At 47.7% G+C, this 18,561-nt stretch overlaps 1 protein-coding gene across 2 annotated transcripts in view; it reads right to left on the bottom strand.

Moving 5' to 3' along the window:
• LOC309584606 (5'-AMP-activated protein kinase catalytic subunit alpha-1-like) overlaps positions 1-18,561 on the bottom strand; it is an 86,082-nt gene that overhangs the window by 28,972 nt on the left and 38,549 nt on the right. The gene's annotated exons all lie outside the window — the stretch shown is intronic.

Genomic DNA, 18,561 nt, shown 5'->3' with positions numbered 1-18,561 from the left:
CATCGCAACATGTGGGAGTAGAATCTGTTTCTATTTCTGGTGTAACAGGTGGATCATAAGATTTGACCTTGGTAGAAGCTGAGGTGAGCCTGACTGGAAAGGAGTAGAAGAAACATCTCATTATGACTGGTCCAGAGGCACCGTGCATTTTGGGCATAGACTTCCTCCGGAATGGGTATTTCAGAGACCCCAAGGGACTCAAGTGGGCTTTTGGAATAGCTGCTGTGGAGACAGAGGGCATTAAGCAATTGAACACTTTGCCTGGACTATCAGAGAACCCATCTGTATTCGGCCTTCTGAAGGGGGAAGAACAAAGAGTACCAATTGCCACCTTGACAGTACACCACTGGCAGTACCAAAAACTCGAGATGCTGTGATTCCCATCCACAAGATGATCAGCGAGCTGGAGAGCCAAGGGGTGATCAGCAAAACCCACTCACCCTTCAAGAGTCCCACCTGGCCTGTGCGCAAATCGGAAGGACAATGGAGATTGACTGTGGACTATCGTGCCTTGAATGAAGTGACTCCACCATTGAGCACTGCAGTGCTGGACATGCTGGAGCTCCAGGACGAGCTGGAGTTCAAAGCAGCGAAGTGGTATGGCACTATTGACATTGCTAATGCAATTTTCTCCATTCCTCTGGCAGCAGAGTGCAGGCCTCAGTTTGCCTTCACCTGGAGGGGTGTGCAGTACACCCGGAATCAGCTGCCCCACGGGTGGAAGCATAGTCCCACCATTTGCCATGGAGTGATCCAGACTGCACTAGAAAAAGGTGAGGCTCCAGAACATCTGCAGTACATTGATGACATCATTGTGTGGGGGAACACCACAACAGAAATATTTGAGAAAGGAGAGAAAATCATCCGAATTCTCCTGGAAGCCGGTTTTGCCATCAAGAAGAGCAAAGTCAAGGGACCTACTCAAGAGATCCAGTTCCAGGGAGTGAAATGGCAAGACAGACCATGTCAGATTCCCACCAAGGTCATCAACAGAATCACAGCAATGTCTCCACCAACCAACAAGAAGGAGATGAAAGCTTTCCTAGGTGCCATAGGCTTTTGGAGGATGCATATTCCTGAGTACAGCCAAATCGTGAGCCCTCTCTACCTTGTTACCCAAACGAAGAACAATTTCCACTGGGGCCCTGAACAGCAACAAGCCTTTGCCCAGATCAAGCAGGAAATCGCTCACGCCGTAGTCCTTGGACCAGTCAGGACAGGACCAGAAGTGAAGAATGTGCCCTACTCTGCAGCTGGGAGCCATGGTCTGTCCTGGAGCCTTTGGCAGAAGGTGCCTGGTGAGACTCGAGGCTGACCACTGGGATTTTGGAGTCGAAGCTGCAGAGGGTCTGAAGCCAACTACACCCCAACAGAGAAGGAAATCTTGGCAGCCTATGAAGGAGTCCAAGCCGCCTCAGAGGTAATAGGCACTGAAGCACAACTCTTCCTGGCACCCCGACTACCGGTGCTGGGGTGGATGTTCAAAGCAAAAGCTCCCTCTACCCACCACACCACCGATGCTACATGGAGCAAATGGATTGCTCTCATCACACAGCGCGCCCGTATCGGGAAACTGAATCGCCCTGGGATTTTGGAAATAATCACAAATTGGCCTGAAGGTGAAAACTTTGGTCTCACTGATGAAGAGGAGCAAGAACAAGTGACACGTGCTGAAGAACCTCCACCATACAACCAACTGCCATCAGAAGAAACATGCTACACTCTTTTCACTGACTGTTCCCATCGCATCATAGGGATGAAAAAGTGGAAAGCAGCCGTATGGAGCCCCACATGACGGGTTGCAGAAGCTACTGAAGGAGAAGGTGGATCAAGCCAACTTGCTGAACTCAAAGCCGTTCAGCTCGCCCTGAACATTGCTGAGAGAAGTGGCCAAAGCTCTTCCTCTACACTGATTCATGGATGGTAGCCAATGCTCTATGGGGTTGCCTGGAAAAGTGGAAAAAGGCTAATTGGCAACATAGGGGAAAACCAATCTGGGCTGCTGCAGAGTGGAAAGGCAACGCTGCCTGGGTAGAAAAGCTACCTGTGAAGGTCCGCCATGTAGATGCCCATGTCCCCAAGCGTAGGACTCATGAGGAACACCTAAACAACAAGCAGGTAGATCGGGCTGCAAAGATAGAAGTGTTACAGATAGATTTAGACTGGCAACACAAGTGAGAGTTGTTCCTAGCTCGATGGGCCCTTGATGCCTCAGGCCATCAAGGCAGAGATGCCACCTATAGGTGGGCACGAGACCGAGGGGTGGATCTAACCATGGATAGTATCTCCCAGGTTATCCATGATTGTGAGGCGTGCTGCAATCAAGCAGGCCAAGAGGGTGAAGCCCCTGTGGTACGGAGGGCGGTGGTCCAAATATAAGTATGGGGAGGCCTGGCAGATTGATTATATCACACTGCCTCAAACATGCCAAGGCAAGCACTATGTGCTCACAATGGTAGAAGCCACCACTGGATGGCCTGTCCCTCACGCTACAGCCCGTAACACCATCTTGGGTCTCGAAAAGCAAGTCCTTTGGAGGCATGGTACCCCTGAGAGAATGGAGTCTGACAATGGGACTCATTTCAAGAACAGCCTTATAAACACCTGGGCTAGGGAACATGGCTCTGTGTGGGTGTACCATATCCCTTACCATGCACCAGCTGCAGGCAAAGTGGAGCGGTGCAATGGAATGTTGAAAACCACCTTGAAGGCACTAGGTGGGGGAACTTTCAAAAATTGGGAACAGCATCTAGCAAAGGCCACCTGGTTAGTTAACACCTGAGGTTCCAATCTGAACCCCTGCATACAGTAGACAGAGACAAGCTCCCAGTTGTACATGTCAGAGGTCTGTTAGGAAAGACTGTTTGGGTTAATTCTGCCTCGAATACAGACAAACCCATCCGTGGGGTTGTCTTTGCTCAGGGACCTGGTTGCACATAGTGGGTAATGCACAGAGATGGAACAACACGTTATGTACCGCAGGGAGATTTGATGTTGGGTGAGAACCACATGTAATGTTGGAATGCCTATATATCACTGCTTGCTGAATGTCACTGTCACTATTTGTACATAGCTGTATATATGTATATACATATGTATAAATGTGTGTGTGTAGAGTTAGGATATATTATTTTGGGCATTAAGCCGATGATATGGGATAAGGGGGGGAATGTCTTGGGGTGACTTTATGATCCTGTATCCCTTATTGCCTGCTTATTGGCCAGACATGAATCCTGTAGCTTTAAGCTGGGTCCAGGAGAGAGGAGGGAGAAGTGGAGCAAATTCTTCAGCACGGTTTGTGTTCAAGGATGGACACACATTCCCCCGTATTCTCACCGCTGCAGAGTGTAGAGGGATTCCTCGTGGAACAGGGGCATATGATACCCCTGGAAAGATTGGACAACCCAGGGTTGCTGAGGAAAAACCCCTGAACTGGACCCTGGCTGCAGGCAAGCCTGGAAAGCACCTGGCTGCAGGCAGCCCTGAAAGTCCTTGGCAAAGCAATACACTGGTCGGCTCCCCCGCTGATTAGAGGTCGTCTAGAGGGACTGGGCGTGAATCTTTGCAAAAGTAGATATAAGATCGTATAGGTAAACAATAAAGCGGAGAACAATGTTCAAATTGTATCGGTGCATGTGTCGTTACTCTGGCTAGCTCTCCAGCACTTGGGCCCTCCCAAAAGCAGAGCCAAGGGAGCATCTTCCTGCTTTTAGCCAGCTCTCAGCTCTGTTTCTCAGGAGAGAGACGGAGCGTTAAAATTCTTTGCTTTTTAGCTAGCCTGCTAGCTGAGGCAAGGAAGTTTTCCTGGGACTGTGGCTTTTTCTTCTTTTACTCCTGGGACTGTTCAGCTTTGCTTCGGTCCAGAATACCATCACCAGGAGGCCCCACACCATGGCCCGGAGGGGCCCACGCCACACCCCAGCTCTGGAGAGAGCAGAGCCACACCTACAGAAAGGACTCTGGATCTACTAGGTTTTCTCCACAACGAGAAGGTTTATTAGCTAACATTATTCATTTTTTTTTTCCTCTCGTGCCTGCGTGCACCCTGCTTGTTAAATAAACAGCTTTTTTTCACTTTCCTCCAAGGAATTTCTTTCCGAACCTGTGGGGGAGGGGCTGCTGAAACCTGCCTTCCATTAGAGGAGATGTTCATTTCAGACGTTTCCTCCCAATTTGTCTCAAACCAAGACTTGACAAGTTACCTAAGAAGGCTCACCAATAAGAAGCAATCAAAATATATTTATATTAGTCACCCTAAGCCTCAATGAGCTATCAGTCCTTCAAAAGAATCACTGCAAAAAGTTCCCTTTACAGACCTAAGATTTCCTTCTATTTCTTTATTCTTTGATAATGCCAATTGCCTTCATGCTTCACCATGGCTATGCATAACATGAAGATTTCCAAGACAGTCTCAAAGCAGCAATGAATCGTTTGAACTGTTCAAGTGCAGGAGCAACAGTGTCTAAACTTAGTTCACCTGACCTTCAACTGGAGAAGAAAACAGATCACAAGGCCATTCAGAGTAAATACAATATTCTTATGAAATGCAGGTACTCGTCATGAAGGCTATAGAAAAAATGCTGAACAAGCATATGCTGTGTTTAATGAGGCATTTCTGTCATATGCCAAATAGCCAACTCAACCTCAGAGGAAGGTAGCCAGAAATATGAGCTAAATGTTTTCATTAATATAAAAAAAAAGAGTCAATGCTGTGCAAAGGCATATTGCTGCACAATATTAGATAGCAAACTGATCTTCATTGTCTATTCTCAGATCTCTTATCACTGCCTTAATCAGGAAGACCAATTGTTCCGGTTTGGCCAAATTTAGAAATATATCCTCTGAGAGAAGGCACAACCACACCTCCCCCACCAGGTTCGGGAAAAATAAATTTTTCTCGAAGGAAGGTGAAGGAGATAAAACTATTTATTTAACAAACACATGGGAAAAGGAAAATAATGCTAAATAATAAAATCTCTCACTGTGGAGGAAAAACCTGGGAAAGTGTTAGAGTCCTCCCTTTGGTCTCCTCGGAGCTGGGGCTTGGCCCAGGGCCAGGCCCTCTGCGCTCAGTGCAAAGTCCTCCTGATGTGTTCTAATACTGAAGCAGTCCAGCAGAAAAGGGAGAAAATATGAAATTCCAGGGAAGGGAAAAAAAAAATTCAACTCTCAGTCTCTCTCTGGAGAAAAAGAAACTGAACCACTGGCCAAAAGCTGACTGGAAAACAGCAAGACAGGTGCCTCCTCCCTCCCCGGCCGCAGCTGGAAAAAAACCCGCTATCTCTATGTGACCTTGAACAAGCTGCAAACTGCTTTGAAAAAGTTTTGCTCAGTTTTTTCCTTCCCCCTCTCAGGCTCAGTTTAAAGGCATAGAAAGGCACAAAATTAATTTCTGGGCATAGGGCAGCGATATGGGATACACATCATAAAAACATCCCAAGACATTCCACCCCTTATCCCATATCGTTGGCTCAATGTCCGAACTAATATATTCTAACTCTACACACACACATCAATACATACATATATATATACACAGCTATGTACAAACAGTGACACTCAGCAAGCAGTGGTACACAGGCATTTCACATTACAGATGGTTTTCACACAACAATCAGATCTCCCTGTCGTACACAACGTGTTGTTCCATCTCTCTGCATTACCCACCATGTGCAACCAGGTCCCTGAGCAAAGACATCCCCACGGATGGGTTTGTCTGTACTCGAGGCAGAATTTATCCACACAGTCTTTCCTAACAGACCTCTGAAATGCACTACTGGGACCTTATCTCCATCTACTGTATGCAGGGATTCAGACTGGGCTGGACCAGCTCTATTGGTGGAACCTCCGGTGTTAACTAACCAGGTGGCCTTTGCTAGATGCTGTTCCCAGTTTTTGAAAGTTCCCCCACCTAGTGCCTTCAAGGTGGTTTTCAACATTCCATTGCACCGCTCCACTTTGCCTGCAGCTGGTGCATGGTAAGGGATATGGTACACCCACTCAATGCCATGTTCTCTAGCCCAGGTATTAATAAGGCTATTCTTAAAATGAGTCCCATTGACAGATTCAATTCTCTCAGGGGTGCCATGCCTCCAAAGGACTTGCTTTTCAAGGCCCAGAATGGCATTATGGGCAGCAGTGTGAGGCACAGGGTAGGTCTCCAGCCATCCAGTGGTGGCTTCTACCATTGTGAGCACATAGTGCTTGCCTTGGCATGTTTGAGGCAGTGTGATATAATCAATCTGCCAGGCCTCCCCATACTTATATTTGGACCACCGCCCTCCGTACCACAGGGGCTTCACCCTCTTGGCCTGCTTGATTGCAGCACGCCTCACAATCATGGATAACCTGGGAGATACTATCCATGGTTAGATCCACCCCTCGGTCTCGTGCCCACCTATAGGTGGCATCTCTGCCTTGATGGCCTGAGGCATCAAGGGCCCATCGAGCTAGGAACAACTCTCACTTGTGTTGCCAGTCTAAATCTATCTGTAACACTTCTATCTTTGCAGCCCGATCTACCTGCTTGTTGTTTAGGTGTTCCTCATGAGTCCTACGCTTGGGGACATGGGCATCTACATGGTGGACTTTCACAACCAGCTTTCTTACTTGGGCAGCGATGTCTTTCCACTCATCAGCAGCCCAGATTGGTTTTCCCCTACGCTGCCAATTAGCTTTTTCCACTTTTCTAGCCATCCCCATAGAGCATTGGCTACCATCCATGAATCAGTGTAGAGGTAAAGCTTTGGCCACTTCTCTCTTTCAGCAATGTCCAGGGCTAGTTGAACAGCTTTGAGTTCAGCAAGTTGGCTTGATCCACCTTCTCCTTCAGTAGCTTCTGCAACCCGTCATGTGGGACTCCATACAGCTGCTTTCCACTTTCGTTTCATCCCTACGATGCGACAAGAACCATCAGTGAAAAGAGCGTAGCATGTTTCTTCTGATGGCAGTTGGTTGTATGGTGGAGGTTCTTCAGCACGTGTCACTTGTTCTTGCTCCTCTTCGTCAGTGACACCAAAGTTTTCACCTTCAGGCCAGTTTGTAATTATTTCCAAAATCCCAGGGCGATTCAGTTTCCCGATACGGGCGCGCTGTGTGATGAGAGCAATCCATTTGCTCCATGTAGCATTGGTGGCACGGTGGGTAGAGGAAAGCTTTGCTTTGAACATCCACCCCAGCACCAGTAGTCGGGGTGCCAGGTAGAGTTGTGCTTCAGTGCCGATTACCTCTGAGGCGGCTTGAATTCCTTCATAGGCTGCCAAGATTTCCTTCTCTGTTGGGGTGTAGTTGGCTTCAGACCCTCTGCAGCTTCGACTCCAAAATCCCAGTGGTCGACCTCGAGTCTCACCAGATACCTTCTGCCAAAGGCTCCAGGACAGACCATGGCTCCCAGCTGCAGAGTAGGGCACATTCTTCACTTCAGGTCCTGTCCTGACTGGTCCAAGGACTACGGTGTGAGCGATTTCGTGCTTGATCTGGGCAAAGGCTTGTTGCTGTTCAGGGCCCCAGTGGAAATCGTTCTTGCGGGTAACCAGGTAAAGAGGACTCACGATCTGACTGTACTCAGGAATATGCATCCTCCAAAAGCCTATGGCACCTAGGAAAGCTTGCATCTCCTTGTTGGTTGGTGGAGACATTGCTGTGATCTCATTGACAACCTCAGTGGGAATCTGACGTCGTCCATCTTGCCATTTCACTCCCAGGAACTGGATCTCTTGAGCAGGTCCTTTGACCTTGCTCTTCTTGATGGCGAAACCAGCTTCCAGGAGAATTTGGATGATTTTCTCTCCTTTCTCAAACACTTCTGTTGCGGTGTTCCCACACACAATGATGTCATCAATGTATTGCAAATGTTCTGGAGCCTCACCCTTTTCTAGTGCAGTCTGGATCAGTCTATGGCTGATGGTGGGACCGTGCTCCCACCCCTAGGGCAGTCGGTTCCAGGTGTACTGCACATCCCTCCAGGTGAAGGCAAACTGAGGCCTGCACTCTGCTGCCAGAGGAATGGAGAAGAATGCATTGGCAGTGTCAGTAGTGGCATACCACTTCACTGCTCTCTTGGGGTGACTTTGTGATGTGTATCCCATATCGCTGCCCTATGCCCAGAAATTAATTTTGTGCCTTTCTATGCCTTTAAACTGAGCCTGAGAGGGGGGAGGAAACCCTAAGCAAAACTTCTTCAAAGAAGTTTGCAGCTTGTTCAAGGTCACATAGAGATAGGGACTTTTTATTTCAGCTGCAGCAGGGGAGGGAGGAAGCACCCGGCTGGCTGCGCCCAGAACAGTTGGTTTTTTTTGGTCAGGGGTTCAGCTGCTTTTTCTCTGGAGAGAGACTGAGAGTTTGCAGCAGGGGGGGGTCCCGGGAGCAGGGGAATCCAGCTAGAGTCACGATACGAACACCAATACGATTTGACCATCGTGCTCCAGTTTTATTATTCAGTTACACCAAGTTATACTTTTTTCCAAAGTTCACGCCCCTTTCCCATGAGAAAGCCTCTAAGCAGTGGGGGAGCTGACCAGTGTATACCTTTTCCCAAGGCTGTTCAAGGCTGCAGGCTAGCAGGTGCCTTTCAAGCCTGTTTTCAGCCTGAGGCCCCGTCAGGGGTACTTCTGCAACAGCCCTGGGATGCCCAAGCCCTCCTGGGGTATCCTATATTCCACAAGGAATCCCTCTACACATCCCCCGTTTTCTTTTTGGGCAACCCAGGTCTGGTCGATGATTTTTTGCAGCCCTGCTTTAAGGCAAAAAAATACACCCAAGTATTATTAAACCTAATATAACTACAAATAGCAATCAGCAGCCTTCTACTACCAAGGTACACAGCCATCTGGTGATACCCAGACCCTTAAGCCAATCTCCAATAGGGTCGTCTGTCTCCTGAAAGATGTGTAGGCCCCTCTGGAGGTCAGAGAGGTGCTTGTGAATTGGGACAGAGTGGTCAGAAAGATTCATACAGCACATACTCTGGAACTCTGCAGCCGTGGCCGTGAGCTAGTAGTAGAAAATCAATGGCTGCTCGATTTTGTAATATTGTATGTCTAACACTAGTAACATCTACGCTTAGCTCGTCAAGCATCTGTGAAGTTATGTTTAACTTATCCCTCTCCCAGAAAGCAAGTTTATGCAAAATAGCGTGAGCCCTGGCTGCTGAAACACCAGGTAACAACATTGATGCTAGCCAAATTGACTGCCTTCACTCGATCTAAATGGGCGGACAGCTGATTGAAAATGTCCGCTAATGCTCCTGTCTCAAGACAGTCAAAAAACAATTTCTCACTCTACCTCTGTGTCTGGTGCTGTACCCAAGAATTTATGCAACTCTCCTTCTTGGTTTTGCCTTTGGAGAGGCTTCCCCGACACCCACCACAAGTCACTAGCAACCACCCAGGGCAGCTGTTACATTTGCCCTAGAGTCTCACTATTTCTCCTGCTACGGAGAGTGGTGGATCTGGCAAGTCCTCAGCTCCTTCACTCAGCCACGTCTGCAGCCTCTCCCAAGGCTCCTCAGGACGGAGGTCTCAGAGTCCCAGCTGTTGAAGTAATGGCGTCACTTTCTTCAGGAGCTGATGCTGACTGTGCTTTCTTGTTTCGGGGTCCTGTAGCATGGCACCACTTTGCTGGACACAGCTCTGGGCAGTGATGCAGCGATGACTTGTCCCTGTTGTTGCAGGACATTCCGCAGCATTGCAGTCCACGTTCGTTCCCAGAGCAGGAACTGTGAAGGGGTTAATAACAACTGTACGATGCTGATGTAGTAATTTGAACACAGGACATCTGCTGTAAAGATAGACTGCAAAATGCTTTGTGTAGATAAGTCAGCAAGCTTTTTGATTACTTTTTGCATTATTTGTTGGTACTTCTCCTTCTTTTGGGGCTGCTTCTGGGCCGCCCCGGCCGGCTTTGGCTTTGCAGGAGACGAAACCGCAGAAGCCGCGCTGCTGCCGGACGTCCCGCTGTTCGGTGGGGGGGGGGTTACTCTCTGCCGCTTTTGGCTGGGTTTTAGGACCGCTCCGTTGCTCTGCCGCTTTCGGCAGGACACCAGGATTGCCTGTGTCTCCTTGGCCTGCCTGTGCCCCGCCCCCTGGGTCTGGCGGCTCAGCTTCCGCGTTCGCAGCCATTTCTCCCTCAGATGTTGGAGGGGTAACTACCTGCCCTGCTGAATTCAGCAACTCCCGCAGTGAGCGGACGGGTGCTGCTGTGCCTTTAATCGGTCTTTTCGCAGCCAGCCCGAAGAACCGTGCTACCCTGGACTCTGCTCTGGTCTCTGGCCGCCGCTCCATAAGACCCCCGTCTGTTCCTTTCCCAGAGCCGCTACACTCTAAAGCCTCTATGGCAGCCGCAGCCACTGTTCTCTCTGTGTTCATCTCTGCGAGAGTGCCAGTTACTGCCCTCCAGGTTAAGCCGAGGGCTTTAGCTTCTTTAGCTTCCTTTCCACCCTCAATCGTGGACAGCCACAATTTATATCCAACTTCCCCCCACGCTTCGGTTGAGAACAAATGCGAAGTGTAACTCAATAATCCATGTTCCCGGGCCCACGTAACGAGGGCATTCAGATCTCGGTCTTTTACGATCTCGCCTCTCATAGAGAGAATATTAGCTAGGAGTCGAGGTCCTGCCTCGTAGTCCATAGCTTCTGTGGTGCGGGTATTCGCTTGGCCGCGCAAAGATACAGTCTCCGGCCACTCAGCTTTGAGGTTTAGCCCCCAGCTTTACTCGGCTTTGGGACTTATCCTCCGGCTTTCTATTCTGCTTTGAGACCGGGCGCCCGGCTTTACTCAGCTTTGGGGCCACCCGCTCTGGTTCCCCTGGTTCCGCCGCACCGATACAATGAAATCCGGAGTCTTACCGCATTGAAGCGAACCTGCCTGAAGCAAAACTCACTCAGGTCCCTGCCGTTCAGGCGCCACGTGTAGCGGGGGGGGGGGGGGGGTCCCGGGAGCAGGGGAATCCAGCCAGAGTCACGATACGAACACCGATACGATTTGAGCATCGTGCTCTAGTTTTATTATTCGGTTACACCAAGTTATACTTTTTTCCAAAGTTCACGCCCCTTTCCCATGAGAAAGCCTCTAAGCAGCGGGGGAGCTGACCAGTGTATACCTTTTCCCAAGGCTGTTCAAGGCTGCCAGCTAGCAGGTGCCTTTCAAGCCTGTTTTCAGCCTGAGGCCCCGTCAGGGGTACTTCTGCAACAGCCCTGGGATGCCCAAGCCCTCCTGGGGTATCCTATATTCCACAAGGAATCCCTCTACAAGAATTGAATTTTTTCCTTCCCTGGAATTTCATATTTTCTCCCTTTTCTACTGGACTGCTTGACTGCTGTAACATCAGAGCACATTGGGAGGACTTTCCACTGGGCACAGAGGGCCTGGCCCTGGGCCAAGCCCCAGCTCCGAGGAGACCAAAGGGAGGACTCTAACACTTTCCCAGGTTTTTTCTTCCACAGTGAAAGATTTTACTATTTAGCATTATTTTCCTTTCCTGTGTGTTTGTTAAATAAATAGTTTTATCTCCTTCACTTTCCTTCGAGGAAAATTTATTTTTTCCTGAACCTGGTGGGAGAGGGGTGGTTGTGCCTTCGCTCAGAGGATATATTTCTAAATTTGGCCAAACCGGTACAAATTTAGTGGTGCCCAACTGCGTGGCTCGAAGGAAAGTGAAAAAACCTGTAGTAATTACATTTTGGTTTGAATTTACTTATTCTGTGTTGGGGTAAAGTAGTCACCAGGCTCGCTGCGTTCTTAATGTGTCTCTGGCTCGATGTACTCATGTCTTTCTGGCCCCTAGGCTTCATTGAGGTAGTAGTGCTTTTTTGGTCCATAGGGTTGTTTGCCTATCCACAACTTGCTCCAATCTTGTCCCTGATATGTAAATTTTACAGAGAAGGGAGACGAATCAGGATTTCTATCTTCCTGTGCTCGGTAATAATGATTTATAAGAAGTTAACAGAGGTACAGGCAGCTGTTCAAAGCGCGTATGATAAGTGGTTTCTCCATCCTAACCCCAGTCCTAGCTTCAGTAGCCTGTTTTGGGAATTTATTAGTAATTGCACCCAGATTGTTAGAAGAGGAGAAGACGGGGTTTTCCTGTTGGGGTCCCTCCCCTGCCGTGTAGCCCTGGCAGAGGGGCCCTGAGGGCACAGACACGGGGTTTCCCTGCCCCTGCTCAGCCTCGTTCCCATTGGTTGGTTTGTGTTCCCTGCGCGGGCAGAAGGACCCTCGGTCCGGTGACTGGAACAGTTCCTGGGCAGAGCTCCGGCCATGCGGCTGGAGAAATAAACATCTCTGAAACATCTATCAAGAATCTGTCTGTCCATATATATTTCCTTTCCACGGGACTCCTGGTTTGATACATGCATGTTGCAGTATCCCCACTGCAACATAATGGTGGTCAATTGTGAGCAGAACGATCCCCGATCCCTAAGCGACTGATTTGTGTGAGTAAACCCTGGAAACTTTGGATTCCTCTTCTTGGTTTTGCTTTGCTATTCCATATCTAAACTATGGAGGAACCGTGGGAAGACTCTTGGCTCTCAGAGCCGCATATGGACATTTATCTTAAACTTAAAATGATTCTTGAACAACGATTTGTAAATTTTAGCTTGATTCAAGCTCAAAAAGAACTGAAACACTTCCTGGCATGGTTGTTTAAGAACTTTTTCTATGTTTCTTGGGATTTAATTCTTACGAAGGGCTTTTGGAAAACCGTTTGCACACAGTTAATATTGGAGTCAAAATATATGCCAATGGAAGAATATTTTCGTGAATATTATTTAGTTACCGAGACTGTTGAGCAGTGTCAGCTGTGTCCTGGCGAAGGGAAGCCTGGCGCAGGGACCGTGCGGCCCAGGCCACGTGCACCGAGTGCTCTGCGAGCAGCAGCGAGGCAGTTCCCGCATGCGGGCGGAGCCACGCGAGCCGCAGTGTCGGTGGCGGAGCGAGGCGCGGTGGGAGCAGCGGGACCCGGCGGTGCCCGCACGGCCCAGCACAGCGCGTGGTGGAGCGAGCCCCGGGAACGTCCGACCAAGAGGGGCGGCGTGCGGGTGGCGGCTGGCGGCGATGGCGGTAGAACGGAGCCGCGCCCAGCCGAGACGCGCGCTGGAGTAGGGCACGGGGGGGTCGTCGCTCGGGGGCCCGGCCGAGACGTGGGTGCAGCGCCTGGCATCAGCAGCGAAGCTGCGACCAGAGGAGGCGACGCACGGAGAACTGAGCGGCGCAGCCCGGCCCGGCCCGCGCAGCCCCAAGTGCGACCCCGGGAAGAGCGCGCAGGCACCAGCAGCTCCGACAATTCCAACACGGGAGCGACCGAAAGAGAGAGCAAAGACGCAGCGAGACAGAAAACAGCAGCCACTCGGAAAAAGGAAAAGATCATAGTAACTAAGATCTTAGGGATAGTAAAATGGTATAATGTTAAGCAAAATTATGGTTTTATAACAAGGTGTGACAACCAGCAAGACATATTCCTGCATAGAACTGCTATTAAAAAGAATAACCCTGAAAAATGCATCCCAAGCTTGGGAGATGGAGAGGTAGTGGAATTCAAAATTGTGCTAGGGAGAAAAGGGTTACAAGCATCGCAGGTCACTGGGCCTGATGGTGTTCCTGTAAAAGGCAGTATATATGCAAAAAATCGTAGTCATGTTAGACAATATCTCCATTGTAAGCCCCCCCTACAGTCTCCCTTTCCGAATCCCACCTTTCCCTTTTACCCTATGTCCTATTACCCCCAGTGTATTCCTAATCTGTTTTTTCATCCATGGTTTCCCTCACAAAACCATGCTTTTGCCAATTGTTTCCCCAAAAATCCCTTTCCAATGCCGAGTGGGGGATGAAAAGGGGGAGGGAAGAAGTTAAACCCTCTCCTGCCTCAGTTTCCCCACAAAGCATGCTTAGAGAGTTCTGTCTCCCTTCTGTCAGCCCTAAGATGTTCCACAGAATCTGATTGGACATTTAAAGACTCAGGAGGGTGGCTTGTTTTGTCTTGAAACTGTTCTTGTTATGTTTATCCAGTTGTTTTCATTCTCCTTTTATTAAAATAAAACGGGTGAGGTGTTGGGGTCCCTCCCCTGCCGTGTAGCCCTGGCAGAGGGGCCCTGAGGGCACAGACATGGGGTTTCCCTGCCCCTGCTCAGCCTCGTTCCCATTGGTTGGTTTGTGTTCCCTGCGCGGGCAGAAGGACCCTCGGTCCGGTGACTGGAACAGTTCCTGGGCAGAGCTCCGGCCATGCGGCTGGAGAAATAAACATCTCTGAAACATCTATCAAGAATCTGTCTGTCCATATATATTTCCTTTCCACGGGACTCCTGGTTTGATACATGCATGTTGCAGTATCCCCACTGCAACATTTCCCTTCCCTTTAAATTTGATAGGTTATCTTTTGAGAATGTTCAGTATCCCATAGATGTTAAAGAGACCACCTTCCTGGTATTTTATCTGGTAATCTTCCCCTTTTTGATTCACAGCTTGTCTAGAATAACAGCTCAGATTTCCAGGGTGACTGATGAGACACCTGACCCAGAGGTGGAACATCCTGAGTGGTGTGGGGAATGGGAGGACATCGGCCAAACCCTAAAGAAATTCTCTGACCCGATAGTTTGGGATTTCCCATCTGAACAAATTCAGAAACCAGCTGAGGTGGGGAAATATCTGAAAGAGAAATGCAATGACAATTCCAATGAGAACAAGCTCCTTGCAATATGTTGGGCTTTGGCATATGCCTATCGCACACTGCAGCAGGTAAAGGTAGAGAGGCAGGAAGATAAATCAGTAAAGCCTGCAGGCACCCCAGTCACTCAGGCGGCAGATAAACCAGACAGCAAGCCCAAACCAGTTGTATGAGTTTTCAGCACATGAATGGATTAACTCTGGCCCAGTCTGAACTCCTCAATCCTGGGTCATGTGTGAAGACAACCTCTACTATCCCTAGTTCTCTCAGGCACTGGATCCCTTGTTCTATGGTCTTCCACTGGGTTTGCTGCATGTAGAGATCATCTCCGCACATATATCTTTCAATCACGCCTGTCAAAGCCCGTCTCCAGACACTGGTAGAGTCAGCCTCCCTTATCATCGCTTGGTCGATCACTGGATCACGTGACAAGGATCCCAAATGCCTCGCTTCAGCACCATCCAGCATCACATCATCACCTGCAGCATCCCAAATACAGACCATCCAACTTATTATGGATTCATCAGACCTTCGGGTGTAGTCCTTTCTTAAGCTGTGAAGGTCCTTTATAGACAATGACTCGGTAATGGTTTCTGTGCCTGAGTCAGTTGATGGCTTTGAGGTTCCTTCCCCTCCATCATCATCTTTCTCTGGGCGATCAGTTTTGGTTGAGTGTTTTCTCCTCGTGACAGGAGTCACTGTCAATGGCTTAGACTCTCCATCTGGTTTGGGCTTGCTGTCTGGTTTATCTGCAGTCTGAGTGACTGGGGTGTCTGCAGGCTTTGCTGATTTATCTTCCTGCCCCTCTAGCTTTACCTGCTGCAGTGTGCGATAGGCATTTGCCAAGGCCCAACATATTGCAAGGAGCTTGTTCTCATTAGAATTGTCATTGTATTTCTCTTTCAGATATTTCCCCACCTCAGCTGGTTTCTGAATTTGTTCAGGGGGGAAATTGCAAAGCATTGGGTCAGAGAATTTCTTCAAGATTTGGCCCATATCCTCCCATTCCCCACACCACTCAGGATGTTCCACCTCTGGGTCAGGTGTCTCATCAGTCACCCTGGAAATCTGAGCTGTTATTCTAGACAAGCTGTGAATCAAAAAGGGGAAGATTACCAGATAAAATACCAGGAGGGTGGTCTCTTTAACATCTATGGGATACTGAACATTCTCAAAAGATAACCTATCAAATTTAAAGGGAAGGGAAACCCCGTCTCCTCCTCTTCTAACAATCTGGGTGCAATTACTAATAAATTCCCAAAACAGGCTACTGAAGCTAGGACTGGGGTTAGGATGGAGAAACCACTTATCATACACACTTTGAACAGCTGCCTGTACCTCTGTTAACTTCTTATAAATCATTATCACCAAGCACAGCAAGATAGAAATCCTGATTCGTCTCCCTTCTCTGTAAAATTTACATATCAGGGACAAGATTGGAGCAAGTTGTGGATAGGCAAACAACCCTATGGACCAAAAAAGCACTACTACCTCAATGAAGCCTAAGGACAAGAAAGACATGAGTACATCAAGGCAGAGACACATTAAGAATGCAGCGAGCCTGGTGACTACTTTACCCCAACACAGAATAAGTAAATTCAAGCCAAAATGCAATTACTACAGGTTTTTTCACTTTCCTTCGAGCCACGCAGTTGGGCACCACTAAATTTGTACCGGTTTGGCCAAATTTAGAAATATATCCTCTGAGAGAAAGCACAACCACCCCTCTCCCACCAGGTTCAGGAAAAAATAAATTTTCCTCGAAGGAAAGTGAAGGAGATAAAACTATTTATCGACCAAACACATGGGAAAAGGAAAATAATGCTAAATAATAAAATCTCTCACTGTGGAGAAAAAACCTGGGAAAGTGTTAGAGTCCTCCCTTTGGTCTCCTCGGAGCTGGGGCTTGGCCCAGGGCCAGGCCCTCTGCGCTCAGTGCAAAGTCCTCCTGATGTGTTCTAATATTGAAGCAGTCCAGCAGAAAAGGGAGAAAATATGAAATTCCAGGGAAGGGAAAAAAAATTCAACTCTCAGTCTCTCTCTGGAGAAAAAGAAGCTGAACCATTGGCCAAAAGCTGACTGGAAAACAGCAAGCCGGGTGCCTCCTCCCTCCCCTGCCGCAGCTGGAAAAAAAAAAAAAAACCGCTATCTCTGTGTGACCTTGAACAAGCTGCAAACTGCTTTGAAAAAGTTTTGCTCAGTTTTTTCTTTCCCCCTCTCAGGCTCAGTTTCGAGGCATAGAAAGGCACAAAGTTAATTTCTGGGCATAGGGCAGCAACATGTGATACACATCATAAAGTCACCCCAAGACACCAATTTACACCAGTTTTTCAGACAATACAAACCAGGGGTTTGAACCTACAGCCTCAAACAAATACTGAATATTTACAAAGTTAATTTGTGTCCTCATTTTCTCAGTACAAATCACTGAAAGTCTAACTATTAAAAAAAAAAAAATCTGTAAATTTGCATTTGCCTGCAGCAGGAATCATCAGCTTTTTTTTTTTAACACATAACTGATTTTGGTTCAGTACTCTTTTATGCCACAGCTTTTTACTTCTATGGTGTTTTAGCATTGCCTGGTTATTGGCTAGAAACAGCTTTCTTCTCCATGACTGCCCATCTGAGGCACAGTCAAATGAGCTAAGCCTGTCAGTAGTAAACTCAGGCTAGTACAGCCAGATGAACAGCTAAACTGGTACTGATGTGATGTTTTCCCAGTTATGTGGGAGGGTAAAAGGGTAAATAGCAGAGTGAATTCAACTGACAGCTATCTTGACAGCAGGAGCCCTTTAAGAATTATTAAGCACTCATTTTCCAACTCATCTTTTGGGGCTGCCACCACTGTTAAAACTAAAGACCCACTTTCAAGAAGCTATATGCTACATTACATGAGCTCTCAAGAAAAATCCTAACTAAATAAAAAAAAATTTAAATTGTTAGTTTATCCTTTTATTGTTAATTGATGAAACCATATCAATCACCAGTAAAGGAAGATGCTGAAGATTACAGGAAAACAATCACAGATATGGTATTAAATGAATGTGTGCTCAAGAAGAAAACTAGTGCATCACAGATAAAATATGCCCTTTTTATGAAGTACAGCTAGAGCAAGAAGAAAACAACATAGCACATTATCTAGGGACAAGATAATACAAACAATTTGTTTACAGAAACAGAGCATTAGTCCATGAACACTAACACTTGCTTTCAGTTCCTAAATAAATTCCCAGACCACTTATGGCAGGCAAGTCAGTATGCAGAACAATGCTGCATTTTACCACAAGGTGATTTCTCCCACTACTCTTAAAAAGTGATGTTCATACATGTATGTGTGTACTCTTCACACAATCAATAACTACAAAGCAGCCTAAAAGAAAACCCAACTTAAACCAAGTAAGGTAGACAGAGGGGTATTATGGCAATAGAGCAATAATAAAACTGGCAAGTTTGGGGTTTAAGTGTCTCAATAAGGCAGATTATTAGCCCTTCAAGCTAATTTTATTTGATGAAATTAAAAGGAGTGACATTCGAGAACATGTTAAAATTATAACAGTAGCTCCACCACAACAGTCCTTTTTTGACATCCAATGTAGGGCACGAGGGGTTTGAGATAACAACAGGTTTGTTGGGGATGTGCTAGATCGAATTTGTAGCTGTTATTGCAGTTTAGCTTATAACGGGCAGGCTCCTGTGCTTGCCGTGGGGTTCACTTGCCTATTAGTCTAGTGCTTGTTAGTGACCACTTTTTGCTTTAATTGCTGCTGTAGTGCTGTGCTGCTCATCCCCTTACTCTGCTGTGCCTGGGAGGATTCTGATAACAGTCATGTCTTGTGCAGTGATTACAGGATTCAATCCAGACAAGGTGTAGAATCCCAGAAGATAAGGGGCTAATGTGTA

Source organism: Coloeus monedula (assembly GCF_965178545.1).
Source record: "Coloeus monedula genome assembly, chromosome: W".
NCBI classification, from domain to species: domain Eukaryota; kingdom Metazoa; phylum Chordata; class Aves; order Passeriformes; family Corvidae; genus Coloeus; species Coloeus monedula.
Note: the sequence above shows the minus strand (reverse complement) of the source record. Positions and strands in the feature narration are given on the sequence as shown.